This window comes from Phyllobates terribilis, unplaced genomic scaffold (assembly GCF_046119375.1).
Source record: "Phyllobates terribilis strain yellow unplaced genomic scaffold, ASM4611937v1 Scaffold_10__3_contigs__length_209671492, whole genome shotgun sequence".
Taxonomy (NCBI): Eukaryota; Metazoa; Chordata; class Amphibia; order Anura; family Dendrobatidae; genus Phyllobates; species Phyllobates terribilis.
Window position 1 is genome coordinate 154188620 of NW_027362770.1, and position 19367 is coordinate 154207986.

The 19367-nt window shown below is 47.6% G+C and overlaps 1 protein-coding gene across 1 annotated transcript in view; it reads right to left on the minus strand.

The window, feature by feature from the left end:
* The window catches only part of FGF6 (fibroblast growth factor 6), a 39359-nt gene that overhangs the window by 11901 nt on the left and 8091 nt on the right, over window positions 1-19367 (minus strand). The gene's annotated exons all lie outside the window — the stretch shown is intronic.

The window sequence follows — 19367 nt, forward strand, 5'->3', positions numbered from 1 at the left end:
ATTATTATTATTATTACCATTATTATTGTTAGATTTTGGCATTGTTGTAATTATTATTATTATTAGAATATTTTATTATTATTATTATTATTATTATTATATAGTTTTATAAACATTATCAATAAGAATAATAAATAGTATTATTTATTATTATTATTACCATTATTATTGTTAGATTTTGGCATTGTTGTAATTATTACTATTATTAGAATATTTTATTATTATTATATAGTATTATAAACATTATTATCAATAAGAATAATAAATAGAATTATTTATTATTATTATTACCATTATTTATTTGATTATTATTATTATTAGAATATTTTATTCTTATTATTATTAATATTATTGTTATATTGTCTTTAGGACCTATTATTATTATCATTAGTAATATATTTTGTATTGTGTATTATTATTATCATTATTATTGTGTATTATTGTTGTTATTATTATTATTTGTATTATTATTAGATTTATAATTATTATTATTTGTAGTATTATATTTTTTACTATTGTCAATATTATTATTATTTGCATTATTATTATTACCTTGTTATATTACTATTATTATATTTTTATATTATTAACACTATTATTATATTTTAATATAACATTTATTATTATCATTATTATTACTACACTAGATGGTGGCCCGATTCTAATGCATCGGGTATTCTAGAATATGTATGCGGCCGACCGGGCGCAATCAGCAAAACGGTGTTTAAATTTGGCGCCAATATCGGTGATTGGTCACGGGTGGCGGCCGCGACCAATCAGCGAACTGTGTTAGTGAGGACCGGAGAGCTTGTTTAAATTTGGCGATAAAATCGACCAATCAGCAGAGCGTTGTTTAAATTTGGCGGCAATCTCGCTGATTGGTCTCGACGGCCGGCGGCCGGGACCAATGAGCAGAGCGGTGTTTAAATTTGGCGCCAAAATCGCTGATTGGTAACGGTCGCTGGCGGCCGCGACCAATCAGCACAGCGGTGTTTACATTTGGCGCCAATCTCGCTGATTGGTCGCGGTCGGCCGGCGGCCGCGACCAATCAGCAGAGCGGCGTTTAAATTTGCCGCCTATATCGCTGATTGGTCGCGGCTGGCCACCGTGACCAATCAACAGAGCTGCGTTTAAATGTGCCGCCCATCTCGCTGATTGGTCGCGGCCGGCCACCGTGACCAATGAGCAGAGCGGCGTTTAAATTTGCCGCCCATCTCGCTAATTGGTCGCGGTGGCCGGCCGCGATTAATCAGCAGAGCGGTATTTAAATTTGCCGGACATCTCGCTGATTGGTCGCGGCCGGCCACCGCGACCAATCAGCAGAGCGGCGTTTAAATTTGCCGCCAATCTCGCTGATTGGTCGTGGCCGGCCACCGCGACCAATCAGCAGAGCGGCGTTTAAATTTGCCGCCAATCTCGCTGATTGGTCGTGGCCGGCCACCGCGACCAATCAGCACAGCGGCGTTTAAATTTGCCGCCAATCTCACTGATTGGTCGCGGCCGGCCACCGCGACCAATCAGCACAGCGGCGTTTAAATTTGACGCCAATCTCGCTGATTGGTCGCGGTGGCCGGCCGCGATTAATCAGCAGAGCGGCGTTTAAATTTGCCACCCATCTTGCTGATTGGTCGCAGCCGGCCACCGCGACCAATCAGCAGAGCGGCGTTTAAATTTGCCGCCCATGTCGTTCTTTGGTCGCGGCCGGCCACCGCGACCAATCAGCAGAGCGTTGTTTAAATTTGGCGCCAATCTCGCAGATTGGACGCTTCTGGCGTCCGCGACCAATCAGCAGAGCGTTGTTTAAATTTGGCGCCAAGCTCGCTGATTGGTCGCGGCTGGCGTCCGCGACCAATTAGCACAGCAGTGTTTAAATGTGGCACCCAAATCGGTGATTGGTCTCGGGCAGCGGCCGCGACCAATCAGCAGAGCAGTGTTTAACTTTAGCGCCAAGATCACTGATTGGTCGCGTGCGGAGAGCGCGACCTATCAGCGAATCGTATTGGTGGGGAGCGGAATCGTATTAGTGAGGACCGGGGAGCGCCGCGTATTAGTGAGGACCGCGACTGCTCGCAGCAGAAGTATCCCGACCCGCAGCGCCGCTACCCGGTCCTCCCTTCACACCCTAGCCGCTGATGTCCCCACAGTATCCGCATGGTGTTACAAAGGTCCGGACATTTGTGTTAAAAATCGCTGATTGGTCGCTGGCGCTGCCCGCGACCAATCACCGATTTGGGCGCCAAATTTAAATATCGGCCGCGACCAATGACCGATCATGGCTCCACATTTAAACACCGCTGTGCAGATTGGTCGCCGACGCTAAGCGCGACCAATCACCGATTTTGGTGCCACATTTAAATAGCGTCCGCGACCAATCAGTACAGCGGTGTTTAAATGTAGAGCCAAGATCGGTGATTGGTCGCGGCCGATATTTAAATTTGGCGCCCAAATCGGTGATTGGTCGCGGGCAGCGTCCGCGACCAATCAGCACAGCGGTGTTTAAATGTGGAGCCAAGATCGGTCATTGGTCGCGGCCGATATTTAAATTTGGCGCCCAAATCGGTGATTGGTCGCGGGCAGCGCCAGCGACCAATCAGCGATTTTTAACACAAATGTCCGGATCTTTGTAACACCATGCGGATACTGTGGGGACATCAGCGGCTAGGGTGTGAAGGGAGGACCGGGGAGCGGCGCTGCGGGTCGGGATACTTCTGCTGCGAGCGCCCGCTCATGTCCCGGGTTCTCGCAGCGGAAGTGTCCGCACAGACAGCGCCGCTGACATCCATGCGCCTAGGGTGTGAAGGGAGGACCGGGGAGCGGCGCTGACATCCAATTGGTCTCGGCCGCTATTTAAATGTGCCGCACAAATCGGTGATTGGTCGCCGTCTTGGCCCGCGACCAATCACTGATCTTGCCGCCAAAGTTAAACACTACTGTGCTGATTGGTTGCGGACGCTGCCCGTGACCAATCACCGATTTTGGCGCCAAATTTAAATATCGGCTGCGACCAATCACCGATCTTGGCTCCACATTTAAACACCGCTGTGCTGATTGGTCACGGCCGATATTTAAATGTGGCGCCCAAATCGGTGATTGGTCGCGAGCAGCGTACTCGACCAATCAGCACATCGGTGTTTAACTTTTGCGCTAAGATCAGTGATTGGTCGGGTCCGAAGACCGCGACCAATCATCGAATCGTCTTGGTGAGCACCGGGGAGCGGCGCTGCCTGTGCGGGTACTTCCGCAGCGAGAACCCGGGACATGAGCGGGCGCTCGCAGCAGAAGTATCCCGACCCGCAGCGCCGCTCCCCGGTCCTCCCTTCTGCATGGAGGTCAGTGGCGCCGGCGGTCCTTCCGCTGCTACCGGCCGGGAGATGAGCGCCTCGCGCCGCTCATCTCCGGGCTGCATCTCCGTCCCGCAGATGGGTCCGGCGGTCGAGGTCCTTCTGCTGGTACCGGCCGGGAGATGAGCGCCTCTCGCCGGTCATCTCCCGGCTGCATCACCGCTGAGCTCCGTCCCGCGGATGAGCCGCTAACGGCCGTCATCTTTTTTCAGAAATCCCGCGACGCTGATTGGCTGCTGCCGGACCAATGAGCAACGCGGGATTTCCTGGACAGACAGACAGACAGAAAGACAGATAGACAGATAGACGGGATAAGACGATTATATATATAGATGTTTTATTGTTGCTGTTATTATTATTATTATTATTATTATTATTATTATTATTATTATAATAATTTCACCTTTAGGACCCAGAAGCCAGCTATGATAACATACTCTACCCTCATGTGCCTTTAGATATAGATATATGCTGTATTTTATTCATCGCCTAAATGGAGGCATGGTAGATGGGAGCCCTGTTACAGAGTTCTTTAAATTTCACCTCTAAGGAGAAGGGGTGGATGGTTAAATATATATTTATCAAACAAAATTAATGGCATCGCCTAGATTTATTTTTCTTCTAATAAATGAAATACAACCATTTTCTATTTTTCTAATCTGTCTTTATTTTCTTACTCAAGCTACTGATAAATATCCTTTAAAGCAACCACAAGGATTAGTGGAAGAAGTGGAATGTTGTGGGCCTGCTCTGTGATCTGTGCAGAGGTCATTGTGCAGGGAGGAAGGAGAAAGCGAGCTGTGACATCATCTATTGTGAATGGTGGTTCCTGTGTTATCTACTGACTATAGAGGTGTTATCAGTCATTGTACAGGAGGAGGAGGAGGTGAGCTGTGACATCACCTATTGTGAATGGTGGATCCTGTGTTATCTACTGTATATAGAGGTGTTATCAGTCATTGTTCAGGAGGAGGAGGAGGTGAGGTGTGACTTCACCTATTGTGTATGTTGGATCCTGTGTTACCTACTGTACATAGAGGTGTTATCAGTCATTCTACAGGAGGAGGAGGTGAGCTGTGACATCATCTATTGTGAATGGTGGATCCTGTGTTATCTACTGTATATAGAGGTGTTATCAGTCATTGTACAGGAGGAGGAGGTGAGCTGTGACATCATCTATTGTGAATGGTGGATCATGTGTTATCTACTGTATATAGAGGTGTTATCAGTCATTGTACAGGAGGAGGAGGTGAGCTGTGACATCACCTATTGTGAATGGTGGATCATGTGTTATCTACTGTATATAGAGGTGTTATCAGTCATTGTACAGGAGGATGAGGTGAGCTGTGACATCACCTATTGTGAATGGTGGATCCTGTGTTATCTACTGTATATAGAGGTGTTAGCAGTCATTGTACGGGAGGAGGTGAGCTGTGACATAATCTTTTGTGAAAGGTGTGGTATAAATGCACCACACATTCATTCACAGGTAATGGAAAAAAGGAAGACCTAATACGGGGAGACGCCACACCTACACCCAACTGGTCCCTGTACAGAATAGAAAAATCATAGCCACACAACTCAAAAACACTACCTCAGACCTGGCTTCCTAAAAGGCCATTGAGGGGTTTTTCATACCTCCTGAGGAACCAGATGGGAGGCCACAACATACTGCCAATAGGAGGAAAAGAAAATGTGCAGGAAGATACGACAACCCAGGGTGAGAAAAGTCTAACATATTCATAAAAGGTAGAGAGGGAAAGCTAAAGAGAGCCAAAAGTAAACGGAACAAGTGTAACCTCCCAGGTATAGCCAGCAAGGAAGTGCAGTGAAGGCTGAATATATAAAACCCAACCCAGAATGTGATAGGGCAGACCAAAACGGGAAAATGGAAAACAACTGGACAGGAGAAAACCAAGAAGGGGGAATAAAGACAATTGGAACCATCTGCATGGACAGAGAACCAAAAAGGCAATAAATAGCTCAGCAGAAAGAGGAAACGGGTCCCTAGATCGAATCCCCAAACTGAGCCATGACAGGTGGATCCTGTGTTACCTACTGTATATAGAGGTGTTATCAGTCATTGCACAGGAGGAGGAGGTGAGCTGTGACATCACCTAGGGTGAATGGTGGATCTTGTGTTATCTGCTGTATATAGAGGTGTTATTAGTCATTGTGCAGGAGGAGGTGGAGGTGAGCTGTGACATCATCTATTGTGAATGATGGATCCTGTGTTATCTACTGTATATAGAGGCATTATCAGTCATTGTACAGGAGGGGAGGAGGTGATCTGTGACATCACCTATTGTGAATGGCAGATACCTTATCTGCTCTATATAGAGGTGCTTAAGGTCACTGTACAGGAGGAGGAGGCGGTGAGCTGTAACATCATCTATTGTGAATGATGGATCCTGTGTTATCTACTGTATATAGAGGCGTTATAAGTCATTGTACAGCAGGAGGAGGAGGTGAGCTGTGACATCACCTAATGTGAATGTGAATGGTGGATCCTGCGTTATCTACTGTACATGGAGGTGTTATTAGTCATTGTACAGGAGGAGGAGGAGGTGAGCTGAGACATTACCTATTGTAAATGGTGGATCCTGTGTTATCTACTGTATATAGAGGTGTTATAAGTCATTGTACAGCTGGAGGAGGAGGTGAGATGAGACATCACCTAATGTGAATGGTGGATCCTGCGTTATCTACTGTATGTAGAGGTGTTATCAGTCATTATACAGCAGGAGGAGGAGGTGAGATGAGACATCACCTAATGTGAATGGTGGATCCTGCGTTATCTACTGTATGTAGAGGTGTTATCAGTCATTGTACAGGAGGAGGAGGAGGTGAGCTGTGATATCACCTATTGAAAATGGAGCAAGGGATCTATCTATCAATTTCTATATACTGTATATCTCATATTTACTATTTATCTCTTATTTATGTATCATTCATACGTTTATCCATTTATGTATCTCTCTATCTCATATCTATCCATTGTAGATGGTGGATCCTGTGTTACCTATATATAGGTTTACCTTTCATTTCAATCCTTTCTGTGATGATGATGATGGGGTGACTGTTAAAAAGTGATCTCTCTATAGATCAGAAAGTATCAGTCTACTATAAGGCTCCAGAGTAAAAAAAAAATACTAAAAATTCACTATAAACATCTTAGATTTAAAAAAAATAGAAAACCTTTCAGGATTTGTAATACATAGCTGCAAAAAATAATCTGTTCTCTCAGAATTAATGCCAATAAATGAGATGTTTTATGCATCTGAACTAACACATGGACATTTCCAGAACGATACGGCCGATCTGGCACGTGCGGCTCAGCCCCACTTTATAGATAAGCCTTTAGTCTTCTTGACTAATTGCAAAACAGGAGAAGGAGCGGAGAGACGAGCTGTACTCATACACCACATGCATGGTCTTGTGGTAACGTCTTCAGGAGAGATTACTGGCAAGATCTTAGTGACCGAGGCCCATAGGGACACAAAAACGTCTTATATCCATAGGACTGCAGAGGCCGATCTTATGTCCATGTGACGTCTGTGTGAGTCACTGATAAGACCGCTCAATCCATAGACAAAGCCCAACATCTGCCGTCACTGGACCATCGAGGGGCGAGAAATATCCAGACATTTCTATCTCCATAAGAGAACAGGTCTCAAAGCTCCGAGGATAATATTGTTCTTATGTCAAAAGAGTCACAGAAAATCCCAGAATATTCCACCCTATTATATCCAGATAGTAATTATCCAGATAATCGTCCGGTCTAACAGGTCGTATATAGCTAAATATCTATATATCACATATTACATGGTGTGCTTCTATCTGTCTATTATCTATCTATTATCTATCATCTATCTATTTCTATTATATATCTGTCATCTATTATCTATCTATTTATTATCTATCTATTATCTATCTATCATCTATCTATTATTTATCCATCATCTATCTATTATCTATCTATTATCTATTATCTATCTCTTATCTATCTATCTATCATCTATCTATTATCTATCATCTATTATCTATCATCTATCTATTATCTATCTATCTATTATCTATCTATTATTTATCTATTATCTATCTATTATTTATCCATCATCTATCTATTATCTATCATCTATCTATTATCTATCTATCTATTATCTATCTATTATCTATCTATTATTTATCTATTATCTATCTATTATTTATCCATCATCTATCTATTATATATCTATTATCTATCTATTCTATCTATTATCTATCATCTATTATCTATCTATCTATCTATCATCTATCTATCTATTATCTATCTATCTATTATCTATCTATTATCTATCTATCATCTATCTATTATCTATCATCTATCTATTATCTATCTATTATCTATCTACCATCTATCTATCATCGATCTATCATCGATCTATCATCTATCTATCATCTATCTATTATCTATCTATCATCTATCTATTATCTATCTATTATCTATTATCTATTATCTATCTATTATCTATCTATTATCTATCTATCATCTATCTATCATCTATCTATCATCTATCTATTATCTATCTATTATCTATCTATCTATCATCTGTCTATTATTTATCTATTATCTATTATATATTATCTATCTATTATCTATCTATTATCTATCTATCATCTATCTATTATCTATTATCTATCTATTGTCTATCTATTATCTATCTATCATCTATCTATTATCTATCTATTATCTATTATATATCATCTATCTATTATCCATTATCTACAGTGGGGGAAATAAGTATTTGATCTCTTGCTGTTTTTCTAAGTTTGCCCACTGACAAAGACCTGAACAGTCTATAATTTTAAGGGTAGGTTAATTTTAACATTGAGAGAGAGAATATCCAAATAAAAATCACATTGTACAAATTAGATATGTGGCACCCCAGGGGTCTGGTTTCCCACAGTAATGTAATGTTATGTCTGAGAGCAGGTGGGAGGTCCTTTGGTCAGGGATCCTGTGCATGCCACACCTCCTGCCCAGTCTTGGGAGGGGAAGACCTTCCCCGATATAAACCCGGGGCTGAAGCAGGGTTAGTCAGTCAAGGAGAGTAGAGACAAGAAACAGTCACCGGAAGAAACAGCAGAAGCTCAGTGGGAGCAATACTACTACAAGTCAGGGGCTGGCAGCTGCAGAGCTCGCCCTGACTGAGAAGCTTTCTTACCGGACCCGGCGTCCGAGGCTGTGGGGACTAACTCTTACCCAGCAGCAGAAGCCGACCGGCAGGGGATTTCAGGTCCTCAGGCCCAGAAACCCGAAGGCACGGTCACACGCGTGGGACCAGCGCCGCCATCGTGGAGCGGAAGCCATTAGAAGGCCCCGAGTCACCGGCCATACGGGTGAGCACCACACGGTACACTCAGGGACGTGGGCTACTTATATCCGCTTCTAGCAAGGTAGCCAGAAGAGTACAGTCAGTTTGGGAGGCCTACAACTCCGCCTGGCCAGGGGAGATCCCATTTGCTCAAGGACTGACCAGGCCCCGTTCGCTAGCAAGTACTCCGGGAGGGTCTATCGTTGTTACCAGTAAAGACCCTGAATTACACCGCACCGTCTCTGAGTGGTTCCTGCTACCCTCATCTTCCACGTCGGCTGCCCTGAGGCCATACCCCTCCCATTGGGGGTTATACTATCACGCTGCACAATTCTACACTGGCCTCAGCGGTCTGCCCTGCAGCGGCAGCTCCATAGCTGCAAATCAACGGGTGGCGTAGTCGACACTCAAATAACATCTATCAAGACTGCCACACACTGAGTTGACTCCCTGGGCACGGACCGGGTCCCCGCCACTCGGAGACTACAACCCTCATCTGATCCGGTTCCGGGTAAGCCCCCGTGCGCGAGACGCTGCGCGACACAGCAGGCCCAGCGGCGCGTCAACTTTTGGCGTAGTCGGCAGGATTTCGTGCCCGCAACCACCGGGTACTGCGTGCCTGAAAAAGAGACTTTTAAAACTTACCATCCGTGAAGTTTTCCCGCCATCGGTGAAGATTCCCGCCATCCGGCGCCATTTTCAGCCTTCTTCCCGCCATCTGTGAGGATTCCCGCCATCCGGCGCCATCTTCAGCCTTCTTCCCGCCATCCGTGGAGTTTTCCCGCCGTTGGACGCCATCTTGAGGACGCCGCGCGGGAAGAAGAGGGGCGTGGACTCCGAAAGCGCGCGAGAACTGAAGCCCCGCCTCACGTCCGGACGTTGCGTAAGGTCCTGGAAGGAGACCAGCAGACGCCGACGTCACCGGAGCGCGACGGAAGGTCCTCAACCCTGACGATCTACTGCGGAGCCGCGGCCTACGGAACAGGATCATCGCAAGGTAGGCCACGGTCCACTAGGGGGGAGGAAGATGTCGGATGCGGAGGAGAGCTTCATTGCCTCAACCCCCGCCAGCGCCACCGCTGCTGCAGTTATGCCCTTCACCATGCCCTATATCCCGGGAGCAGCTTGGCTACCCCAGTACTCAGGGGAGTCACATACCCTGCATGACTTTAGAGAAAAGCTGGATAGCCTCTTCCAGGTGTACCCCCTCACAGAAGAGCAAAAAGTGAGCATCCTGGTGGCCCAACTAACCGGGGCAGCCAAAAGGGAAGTAAAATCCTGGCCACCTGGGAGGAAGACTGTCGCAGGGATACTAACCCGGCTGAAGGATACCTTTGATACCCGCACCTCAGCCGAGATTAAGCTTAGATTCTACGGGTGCAAGCAGCGAGCGCATGAGAGTATAAGGGACTATGCACTAAACCTACAAGAGGCCCTGAGGGCCATTAAGCAGACCGACCCTGATGGAGTGGGAAACGAGGACAGGCTGTTGACCGAACAATTTATAGAGGGACTATATTGTAATGCCCACCGAACCCAGTTGCGGGCGATGGCCTTACAGGATCCCCATCTGGGCTTTGCACAGTTCAAGGACAGAGCCATCCGGGTGCTCCGAGAACCGGCACCGGGTGGCGTTGTGACCCACAGGCGCCCAGCTATCACTTACCACCAGGAGGCGGCGCCCTTGTCGGCAGGGCCTGTGGGAGCTGATGCGCAGGCTTTGGACAATGACCCGGCTCCAGACCTACACCATCAGGTCCAAGAGCTAGCTAAGAGCGTTGCTGCGCTAACCCGAACTGTGCAGTCTTTACAGGTTTCCACCCCAGGGAAGATCCAGCTGGCATCCGGACCGGAGGACATCTCGTGGCGTCGACCAAGGAGGACCCCACCGGCCAGAGGAAGACCCAGTGACCGATACAGCGAAGACGGACGACCCATCTGCCGCCGCTGCAATCAACCCGGACATATGGCAAGGTACTGTTCTTTAAACGGGCACAACCTGGGGTAGAGGGCCAACCCCCAGGAAAAAGATCACCAGGCCCATCGAACTGGCGCGACAGATATGTGGGAGGACGTCCAGTCTTGCCTGTGGTACTGGATGGCATTCCCATGAGTGCCCTACTGGACACCGGGTCACAGGTCACCACCATCCCGTACGTGCTCTTTAAGCAGTACTGGAATGACTCGGATATTACCCGCTACCCTGACGACGACTTGAGTATCATCGCCAGCAATGGCCAGCCCGTGCCACAGATCGGATTTAAAGAGGTGACCATCAAAATCGGTAGAGTCGAACTGGCAGCACAGGGACTGATCATTGTAGATATTGACAAACATGAGAGTCACCCAAAAATAACTCTAGGAACTAATGTAATTGAAAATTGTCTTGCAGAGGTGATTTTCCTTTTACAGCAGGTTGCCAAGAACGCCAGCTCCGGCGAGCAGCGGGTGCTCCAGAAAGAGATCCGGGCACTGATGCGACGGCAACAGGTGGAACTCTCCGGCGGTGAGATTGGTAGCGTAAGAATGTGTGACCCTTTTCCTATTGCCATGCCCCCAAAAAGTGAAATGATGATTTGGTGCCGGGCAGCTATTGGTCTGAGAGGTAGAGATTACCAGGCAATGGTAGAACCAGTTTACTCAGACAGTAGGCCCACCATCTTGACAGCACGGGGGGTGGTTAATGTACGCCATGGGAGGGTGCCCATTCGCATAATCAATATCGGGAAGAGGGAAGTGTACCTGCCCCGGTATGCCACGCTAGCCAAATTATATACCATTAACCAAAATGCTATAAAATCTGTGGAACCCTTGCCTCCATCTCACCCGGAGGAAGGTAACGGCTCTAAGAAAACAAAGGAGGACTGGTGTCAGCAACTACATTTGGGTACTGACTCCACTCCCTCACATCAGAAACAGGGAGTCTATCGGGTGGTTCAAGAGTACGAGAGAGTGTTTAGTAAACACCCGTTAGACTTCGGGCGAGTCAAGGGGGTAGAACACCACATCCCCACGGGAGACCATCCTCCCATAAAAGAGAGGTATCGACCCGTACCCCCTGCACACTACCAACACGCCAAGGGGATGCTTAGAGACATGAAGGAGGCTGGGGTGATCAGGGATAGCTGTAGCCCCTGGGCAGCTCCACTAGTCTTAGTCAGAAAAAAAGACAACACCATGAGGATGTGTGTAGATTACCGGAAAATCAACCGTATCACACACAAGGATGCGTACCCCTTACCAAGGATAGAGGAGTCATTGGCTGCTTTAAGATCTGCTAACTTCTTCTCTACCTTGGATCTCACTAGCGGGTACTGGCAGGTTCCTGTAGCAGAGGCGGACCGGGAGAAGACCGCATTCACCACCCCGATGGGACTTAGCGAGTTCACCTGCATGCCGTTCGGACTCTGCAACGCACCAGGAACCTTCCAACGACTAATGGAGTGTTGTCTGGGCCACAGAAACTTCGAGACGGTCCTGTTGTACCTGGACGATGTCATCGTATATTCCAAGACGTATGAGGACCACCTGAAACACCTGGCGGAAGTGTTCGAAGCTCTGGCGAGTTACGGCCTAAAGGTGAAACCCTCCAAGTGTCACCTCCTGAAACCAAAGGTGCAGTACCTGGGACACGTGGTGAGCGCTGACGGAGTGGCTCCCGACCCTGATAAGATCACCGCAATTAAGGAATGGCCAAGCCCCTCCAGCGTAAAAGAAGTGCGGCAGTTCCTCGGGTTGGTAGGCTACTACCGAAGGTTTATTCCCGGTTTCACCAAAAAGGCAGCACCTATGCAGGACCTCCTGATAGGCCAGTCCCAGAAGGCCAAGAACCAGAAGCCGCCCTTCAAATGGGAGGAGCTGGAAGAAGAGTCCTTCCGCCAGCTGAAGATGGCCCTCACGGGGGACGAAATCCTGGCGTACCCGGATTATAGCCAGCCCTTTATCCTCTACACCGACGCCAGTAACATCGGGCTAGGAGCCGTACTGTCCCAGATCCAGCAGGGGAAGGAACGAGTAATCGCCTACGCCAGCCGAAAGCTGCGACCCACCGAAAGGAATCCCGAGAATTACAGCTCATTTAAGCTAGAGTTCCTGGCCGTAGTATGGGCAGTCACCGAGCGCTTTAAGCATTACCTCGCTTCTTCCCGGTTCACCGTGTACACGGATAACAACCCGTTGACACACCTGGACACGGCAAGACTCGGTGCCCTGGAGCAGAGGTGGATGGCCCGTCTGTCCAACTACGAGTTCACAATCAAATACCGGGCCGGACGCTCCAATACCAACGCGGACGCCCTGTCCAGGATGCCCAACCTGCCGGACGAAGGAGAAGATCCGGAGGGACTGGAAGAAGTTGAACTCCCTGCGTTCCACCGTCATGGGACTATCCAGTACTCCCACCGGGTAAGGAGTAAGCAGGCTGCTACATTGAACCCCTTACCTCACTACAACTGGGCGGAAACGCAAGACAGCGACCCTGCCGTCCGACTGGTGAAGGAGATGCTGACTCGCCCGGAGGCTTGCCTTGAACCAGACGCTCCGGAGGAAGCCAAACAACTATGGGCAGAGAGGAGTCGACTGTTCCTTTACAAGGGGAAGTTGTGCCGCAGAATGGTTAACTCCCGGACGCATGAACTACTCTGGCAAGTAGTGGTGCCACGAAGAGACGCAGCCATGGTGATGGAGGCATACCACGACGGAGCTGGACACTTCGGGTGGAAGAAGCTGGAGTTCCTGCTGCGCGAGCGATTCCACTGGGTAGGCATGAGGGGAACCATTGAGAAGTGGTGCAGAGACTGTGGCCCGTGCAACCTAAGAAGGAAGGATCGTGCCAGCCAGAAGACTCCCCTGCAGTCCATCATCACCCGGCAGCCGTTGGAACTGGTAGCCTTGGATCATGTAAAACTGACCCCAAGCAGAAGTGGCTACGTCTACGCACTAACCATCGTGGATCACTACTCCCGGTTCTTGGTTGTCGTCCCCGTCAAGGACTTAACAGCTCGAACAGCAGCGAGAGCCTTCCAGCAGCATTTCTGCCGTCCACACGGGTACCCGGACCAAGTGTTGACAGACCAGGGACCTGCCTTTGAAGCGGAGGTCTTCCAAGAATTCTGCACTCTGTATGGCTGCCGGAAGATAAGGACGACACCCTATCATCCGCAAACTAATGGACTTTGTGAGAAAATGAACCAGGTGGTAATGGATCTTCTGAAAACGTTGCCCCTGGAAGAACGCAGTCTGTGGCCTGAGAAGCTGCCCGATCTGGTGGACCTATACAACCACATCCCGGTAGGTTCCACCAACTGTACCCCGGCTTACCTAATGAGGGCAAGACCTGGTAAGTTACCTGTTGACCTGGAAATGGGAGTCCTGACACCCGAGGACACTTCACCAGAAGCAGACTGGGACACAGAGAGGCAGCAGCAGTACCGGAGAGTACAGGAGAGCGTGGAGCGAAGTCTCTGTCAGGCTAGGGAAAGACAAGAGAAAACTTACAACCAGTATGCTCCCGCTGTTCCCCTGGTACCCGGAGAGCAGGTCTTGAAGAGGAAGAGACGGCTCCACAAGTTGGACGACCAGTGGGAGAAGGACCCGTACACCGTACTGCCCTCAAGCCACGAGAACCCGAAGGTTTGTACAATCAGTAAAGACGGAGGGGAAACTACAGCCATTGTATCCCGGGACCACCTGAAGAAGTGTCCCGAACAACTGAGGAACCCTGAAGAGGAACAAGAAGACCATCGACCCGTAGAGGAAAGGGAAGATATGGTTAGTACTGTGCTCGGGGACTTCCCTCGGTCTTGGACTCAAGTCAATGGTGCAGTTGTGGTACCCGTACTCACCTTCCTCCAACCAGCATCCCAAGCACCTACGGAGCAACAGGTAGAGCTGGAAGAACAGTCGGTCCAGGAGGCAGAAGACCCCACACCCGCAGACCAGGAGGATCAACCCTCTGCTTGCAGTGAGCCTGCCATATCCCTAGTGAGCCAAAGAGCCGGTAGACAGCTGCCCAGTTTACCCTTGACAGCTCCTACACCCTGTAGTTCAGGGCTAGACAGTCAGCTCCGTAGGTCCACTAGGGCCACTAGAGGCCAGTTACCCGCACGTTGGAGGATTTGAAGTGTATAAATTGTTTTATTTATGTTTACCTGTGTATTATTGCTTGTGTATAATTTTGTGTTTCTAGTTATTTGTAGGAGTCCTTGGTGGATTTACCGGGAATCCTTTGTACATAGTTGGAGCGTAACCCAGGACGGACTAAAGACTGTTAAGGACTCGGGGCAGGACAAACCCCTACCTGGTTACGTCTCCCTGTTTTGGTGAAATGGACACCTTGCTTTTCTTCAAAGACTACACCCGGTTACGGACATGCCGTGACCACCTTTATGTGTTTCTTCTTATTGTACTATTATTGTTGTTATATCTTGTTATGTTTTTCTAAAATATGTTTAGTCCCGGAGTACTAAATTTCACTAGGGGGGAATGTGGCACCCCAGGGGTCTGGTTTCCCACAGTAATGTAATGTTATGTCTGAGAGCAGGTGGGAGGTCCTTTGGTCAGGGATCCTGTGCATGCCACACCTCCTGCCCAGTCTTGGGAGGGGAAGACCTTCCCCGATATAAACCCGGGGCTGAAGCAGGGTTAGTCAGTCAAGGAGAGTAGAGACAAGAAACAGTCACCGGAAGAAACAGCAGAAGCTCAGTGGTAGCAATACTACTACAAGTCAGGGGCTGGCAGCTGCAGAGCTCGCCCTGACTGAGAAGCTTTCTTACCGGACCCGGCGTCCGAGGCTGTGGGGACTAACTCTTACCCAGCAGCAGAAGCCGACCGGCAGGGGATTTCAGGTCCTCAGGCCCAGAAACCCGAAGGCACGGTCACACGCGTGGGACCAGCGCCGCCATCGTGGAGCGGAAGCCATTAGAAGGCCCCGAGTCACCGGCCATACGGGTGAGCACCACACGGTACACTCAGGGACGTGGGCTACTTATATCCGCTTCTAGCAAGGTAGCCAGAAGAGTACAGTCAGTTTGGGAGGCCTACAACTCCGCCTGGCCAGGGGAGATCCCATTTGCTCAAGGACTGACCAGGCCCCGTTCGCTAGCAAGTACTCCGGGAGGGTCTATCGTTGTTACCAGTAAAGACCCTGAATTACACCGCACCGTCTCTGAGTGGTTCCTGCTACCCTCATCTTCCACGTCGGCTGCCCTGAGGCCATACCCCTCCCATTGGGGGTTATACTATCACGCTGCACAATTCTACACTGGCCTCAGCGGTCTGCCCTGCAGCGGCAGCTCCATAGCTGCAAATCAACGGGTGGCGTAGTCGACACTCAAATAACATCTATCAAGACTGCCACACACTGAGTTGACTCCCTGGGCACGGACCGGGTCCCCGCCACTCGGAGACTACAACCCTCATCTGATCCGGTTCCGGGTAAGCCCCCGTGCGCGAGACGCTGCGCGACACAGCAGGCCCAGGGGCGCGTCAGATACATTTTTTTGCATTTTGCAGTGAGAAATAAGTATTTGATCCCCCTGGCAAACAACACTTAATACTTGGTGGCAAAACCCTTGTTGGCAGCACAGCAGTCAGACGGTTTTTGTAGTTGATGATGAGGTTTGCGCACATGTCAGGAGGAATTTTGGTCCACTCTTCTTTGCAGATCATCTCTAAATCATTAACATTTTGAAGCTGTCACTTGGCAACTCGGAGCTTCAACTCCCTCCATAAGTTTTCTATGGGATTAAGGTCTGGAGACTGGCTAGGCCACTCCATGACCTTACTGTGCTTCTTTTTGAGCCACTCCTTTGTTGCCTTGGCTGTATGTTTTGGGTCATTGTCTTGCTGGAAGACCCAGCCACGACCCATCTTCAATGCTCTTACTGAGGGAAGGAGGTTGTTGACCAAAATATCGCGATACATGACCCCATCCACCTTCCCTTCAGTACGGTGCAATCGTCATGTCCCCTTTGCAGAAAAGCACCCCCAAAGTATAATGTTTCCCCCATCATGCCTCACGGTTGGGACGATGTTCTTAGGATTGTACTCATCCTTCTTCCTCCAAACACGGCGAGTTGAGTTAATGCCAAAGAGCTCAATTTTTGTCTCATCTGACAAAAGCATTCTTCTCCCAATAACAGAATCATCCAGGTGTTCATTGGCAAACTTCAGATGGGCCTGCACATGTGCCTTCTTGAGCAGGGGGACCTTGCGGGCACTGCAGGATTTTAAACCTTTAAGGCGTAATGTGTTACCAATGGTTTTCTTGCTGACTGTGGTCCCAGCTGCCTGGAGATCATTAACAAGTTCCCCCCGTGTAGAACGGTGAGATTTTGCATGGTGCCCCAGATCAATGTCGATTGATAGTCATTTTGTATTTATTCCATTTTCTTACTATTGCACCAACAGTTGTCTCCTTCTCACCCAGCATCATACTTATGGTTTTGTAGCACAATCCAGCTTTGTGCAGGTCTATGATCTTGTCCCTGACATCCTTAGAAAGCTCTTTGGTCTTGCCCATGTTGTTGAGGTTAGAGTCTGGCTCATTAATTGAGTCTGTGGACAGGAGTCTTTTATACAGGTGACTATGTAAGAAAGCTGTCTTTAATGCAGGTAATGAGTTGATTAGGAGCGTCTAACTGGTCTGTAGGAGCCAGAACTCATAATGGTTTGTAGGGGATCAAATACTTATTTCTCACTGCAAAATGCAAATAAATTTATCTAATTTATACAATGTGATTTTCTTGATTTTTTTTGGATATTCTATCTCTCAATGTTAAAATTAACTTGCCCTTAAAATTATAGACTGTTCATGTCTTTGTCAGTGGGCAAATTTAGAAAAACAGCAAGGGATCAAATAATAATTTCCCCCACTGTATTATCTATCTATTATCTATCATCTATCTATTTATCTATTATCTATCTATCATCTATCTGATCCCAGCACACAACGACCTTCCACAAAAAATCTGCCCCGGCATTAGGTTACTGTTCGGTTTGCTGTTTCACCGGCCATGAAGTGGTCATCTTATAGCCGAGTCCTCTCTGCAGACCTTTGCATAGGCCGAAGTGGTGAATGAATGTGGATAATCCTTAACACTAATAGCTATAACGGTCTAAAATAGCGCCCTCATATCTGTGTATGAAGTCAGGCGGCACTTATAGCGCCGGCCAGGATTACGGTGACGTCAGTGCTCGCGCCTGTGCTGCTGGGTGCCTCTATCCTGGGTGACCTTAGCAGCTAAGTACAGTATCCTGCGATTTGGTTCCTTTACAAGACCCTGTAGAAAGTCATTATTTGTGAAGGATAAGAGCGTGTTATGACAGTCGGTGCCTGAGAGTCTACATCTAACAATAAATCTCGCTTCTGCGCTCCCAAGATGCTCGGGTCAGATGCCACCTGTTCCCCTCGCACCCTCCGCTCGCTGATATACATTAGCAAGTTGCTCTTTTATTCGCCTGTAATATATATTTATAGTGCAACTTATATTTGACCACAAACGCGGGATCTGTGACTGGATACGAAATCCGGATTAGAAAACGTGACATTTAATATTTTATGCTGTAAGCAAAGATGCATTTACTGATGGCTGTAATCCCGGGTTCTCTAATCTTATCCTCCGGTTTCTATTTAAAGGGGCTTTTATTACTTTGCCGTTTGTGTAAAAAAAAAAAAAATTATCGGAATGGAACGATAGACTTAATTCTGGAATAAAAGTTTTAGTGCTCCTTCTCCACCATCCAGTTCCTTCAACCCCTTGTTTTACCTGTCACTCATATTAGCAAGATATGTATGTAATAATTTATGCCAGAACGTGTCATTTTTGGATATCCAGTGGTCAATTATGCATAGTTTTGGACATTTGAACACAGGCTTGGACTGGCCCACAGGAGAACCTGAGAATCCTCCGATGGGCCACCAAAATCCAGTTCCTTCAACCCCTTGTTTTACCTATCACTCATATTAGTAAGATATGTATGTAATAATTTATGCCAGAACATGTGATTTTTGGATATCCAGTGGTCAATTATGCATATTTTTGGACATTTGGACACAGGCTCAAACTGGCCCACAGGAGAACCTGAGAATCCTCTGCTGGGCCCCCATGCAGGGGTGGGCCACCACCATCCAGTTCCTTCAACCCCTTGTTTTACCTGTCACTCATATTAGCAAGATATGTATGTAATAATTTATGCCAGAACATGTGATTTTTGGACATCTAGAGGTCAATTATGCATATTTTTGGACATTTGGACACAGACTCGGACTGGCCCACAAGAGAACCTGAGAATCCTCTGGTGGGCCCCCATGCAGGAGTGGGCCACCAACATCCAGTTCCTTCTATCCTTTGTTTTACCCATCACTCATATTAGCAAGATATGTATGTAATCATTTATGCCAGAACATGTGATTTTTGGATATCAAGTGGTCAATTATGCATATTTTTGGACATTTGGACACAGATTCAGACTGGCCCACAGGAGAACAGGAGAATCCTCCGGTGGGCCACTCCTGTGCAGGACTGGACCATCAGCCTTTTATCTGAGCAGTACTTGGCACAATATACTTGAATCACTATGTACAGACAAAGGCACCATTTTATTCATTTAGCAATCTACCAGTTCATTGTTATATACTGTAAATTCGCAAATAAGTATAAAGTTATA